Raw genomic sequence first — 4,215 nt, 5'->3', positions numbered from 1 at the left:
AGTATATTACAAGGTGCGGACGGAAAGGTAGGATGGCGCTGGCGCCAGATCAGATTGAATTGCCCGCCAAAATATATATGTTTTCTTACACTTACAAATATACGAATTATTAGTTAACAGAAACATGTAATAAAATGATACATATGTCAAAATGTAGCTCTGATAGAGCGGAATACATATACATGGGAAACCACGGTGTGGCGAAAGGAAAATTCAAATAAATAAACAGTTTGTTGATTTTCTGGACGACGAAGGGAGCGGTATCCTTACAATACTTTTAAGTACGTACGTAACGTACAATTTTGTCGTTTTCCCTTTCATTTTCAAAAATAACTTCCTTGTATTTAACGGATGTGTGTTTCATGCAAAGCAAATCTATGAGAATTCAATGGAATTGTACTTTTAAGTACGTACATACGCATAATTAATTCTATTAGGGATATTTATTTTAGACAATTAAATATAAGTCATTGTTGTAATGGGTTTATAGTTAGTACTTGGATGTGAGATATATTTTGTTAGAATTAATTACTGTATATTTTGTGAGTTTTCTTGCCTAGTGGAGACATGCTTCAGGAATATATTCGAAGTTACTGGACCTGGTAAAGTATAGCCTATGTGTATAATAAATCATATGATTGTTTTTTTTTTCAGATTTTATTAGGCTTACTAACTGCCAAAAATAAAACTTTTTTTAATACACACATATATATATATATATATATATATATATATATATATATATATATATATATACAGTATATATATATATATATATATATATATATATATATATATATATATATATATATATATATATATCTATATATATATATATATATATAGATATATATATATATATATATATATATACATATATATATACAGTATATATATATATATATATATATATATATCTTTTTATATTAATATCGACTATGATAGTATTCATTCATTTTAAGGTGGCGCATGTCTCCCTTCCACTCGTTGGTTATGTCTGTCAGGTGGTAACTACCCACTAAGATATCTTTCATTACCATCACAGAATTCTAGGACACAATACAACAGTAGTTTTCTAGTCTTGGATAGTGCCATAGCCTCTGTACCAGGGTCTTCCACTGTCTCGGATTAGAGTTCTCGTGCTTGAGGGTACACTCGGGTATACCATTCTATCTTATTTCTCTTCCTCTTGTTTTGTTAAAGTTTTCATAGTTTATATAGGAAATATCTATCTTAATGTTGTAACTGTTCTTAAAATATTCCATTTTCCTTGTTTCCTTTCCTCACTGGGCTATTTTCCCTGTTGGGGCCCGTGGGCTTATAGCATCCTGCTTTTCCAACTAGGGTTGTTGCTTAGCAAGTAATAATAATAATAATAATAATAATAATAATAATAATAATAATAACTATAGTTAAAATTCTATTTGGTATAGATATCATTAGATCTAGATCCAGTATACCATACCCCACTAATTGTGGGGTGTCTGTCAGGGGGTGGCCACCTACTAAAATGTTTGTCATTAACATCACAGCACTCTAGGACATGCAGTTCTATTGTAGAGTAAATTTTACTTGATACCTCCTAAGTTGGATCTATATGTAAATAACCTCCCCATATTTTTAAGGAAGATCTGTATGTAATTAACCTCCCCATATTTTTAAGGGGGATCTATATGTAATTAACCTCCCCATATTTTTAAGGGGATCTATATGTAATTAACCTCCCCATATCTTTAAGGGGGATCTATATGTATTTAACCTACCATATTTTTAAGGGGGATCTATATGTAATTAACCTCCCCATATTTTTAAGGGGGATCTATATGTAATTAACCTCCCCATATTTTAAGGGGGATCTATATGTATTTAACCTCCCATATTTTTAAGGGGGATCTATATGTAATTAACCTCCCATATTTTTAAGGGGGATCTATATGTATTTAACCTCCCATATTTTTAAGGGGGATCTATATGTATTTAACCTCCCATATTTTTAAGGGGGATCTATATGTAATTAACCTCCCCATATTTTTAAGGGAGATCTATATGTAATTAACCTCTCCATATTTTTAAGGGGGATCTATATGTAATTAACCTCCCCATATTTTTAAGGGGGATCTATATGTATTTAACCTCCCATATTTTTAAGGGGATCTATATGTAATTAACCTCCCCATATTTTTAAAGGGGATCTATATGCATTTAACCTCCCATTTTTTTAAGGGGGATCTATATGTAATTAACATCCCCATAATTTTAAGGGGGATCTATATGTAATTAACCTCCCCATATTTTTAAGGGGATCTATATGTAATTAACCTCCCCATATTTTTAAGGGGGATCTATACGTATTTAACCTCCCATATTTTTAAGGGGGATCTATATGTAATTAACCTCCCCATATTTTTAAGGGGGATCTATACGTATTTAACCTCCCATATTTTTAAGGGGGATCTGTATGTATTTAACCTCCCCATATTTTTTAGGGGGATCTATATGTAATTAACCTCCCCATATTTTTAAGGGGGATCTATATGTATTTAACCTCCCATATTTTTAAGGGGGATCTATATGTATTTAACCTCCCCATATATTTTAGGGGGATCTATATGTAATTAACCTCCCCATATTTTTAAGGGGGATCTATAAGTATTTAACCTCCCATATTTTCAAAGGGATCTATATGTAATTAACCTCCCCATATTTTTAAGGGGGATCTATATGTAATTAACCTCCCCATGTTTTTAAGGGGGATCTATATGTAATTAACCTCCCCATATTTTTAAGGGGGATCTATATGTATTTAACCTCCCATATTTTTATGGGGGATCTTTATGTAATTAACCTCCCCATATTTTTAAGGGGGATCTATATGTAATTAACCTCCCCATATTTTTAAGGGGGATCTATATGTAATTAACCTCCCCATATTTTTAAGGGGGATCTATATGTAATTAACCTCTCCATATTTTCAAGGGGGGTCTATATGTAATTAACCTCCCCATATTTTTAAGGGGGATCTCTATGTAATTAACCTCCCCATATTTTCAAGGGGGATCTATATGTAATTAACCTCCCCATATTTTTAAGGGGGATCTATATGTAATTAACCTCCCCATATTTTCAAGGGGGATCTATATGTAATTAACCTTCCATATTTTTAAGGGGGATCTATATGTATTTAACCTCCCATATTTTTAAGGGGGATCTATATGTAATTAACCTCCCATATCTTTAAGGGGGATCTATATGTAATTAACCTCCCCATATTTTTAAGGGGATCTGTCGGAAGGTACCTACCTTACAAAAATGTCTGTTGTTAGTCACTATAACCAGGAGTCTAAGGATATATTATTAGTTTTCTCTGGTATCTCTTATACTTGATCTAGACCTAACATTTAACAACCAGTTAGTACAGTCAGTTTCACAGTTTACAATTCTACCCCTAAATATTAAAAGAGATTCCTTTTGTCATTTTGTTCGTTGCATCTTATTGGTCGGGACTGTGGGTCTTTATGTTGCCCAGCCACGATGTCCAGATTCTTAAAAAAAAAAAAAAAAAAAAAAAAAAAAAAAAAAAAAAAAAAAAAAAAAGCCCAACTGATTGTTTAAGTTTATTCAGTTTTCGTCTCCCTATTTCAAATCAACTTTTGTTCCTTAATATTTTTTAGACATTTTATAGTTTTAGAAGATCTCCAAAACGTATTTTTGTTTATGATACAATTCAAGAAATGTTTAGGTATGATTCACATGTGCATTATTGGTAACTAATTACGAAGCCTTGTTATCCGCCAGGAAAATTATGGCTCTGTGTACTTCTGAATTTTGTATCCGAACTCCTTCTCGGGGAATTCTACAACGTGGTCATAGTGCCGATGGAGAAGGCAGTCCTTTTATTTCAGGGATTCCAACCAAGACTTGTCAAACTGTATTCGGTAGGACGGGCTGGCTCCAAAGTTTGGCCGGACAAAGACGTACCTATCCACACAGAAAACGGCCTCCGTTACGTATATCTTTAGGAGCCGCTAAGGGGAACTTGCATACGTATATTATAAGTATATACGTAAGTACCAAATGGTCTCCATTAAGGGTGTGACGAGCCGAGAGAAGGTTGTGACTCAAAGACAAGTTGAAAACAACTGAGTTAGTTTATTGTAGAACACTCTCCTTTATATACAAAATCTCAAAGTAACAAGAATTTTCATGTTGAGAAGT

The sequence above is a fragment of the Palaemon carinicauda genome, chromosome 30, assembly GCF_036898095.1.
Source record: "Palaemon carinicauda isolate YSFRI2023 chromosome 30, ASM3689809v2, whole genome shotgun sequence".
NCBI lineage: Eukaryota > Metazoa > Arthropoda > Malacostraca > Decapoda > Palaemonidae > Palaemon > Palaemon carinicauda.
Note: the sequence above shows the minus strand (reverse complement) of the source record.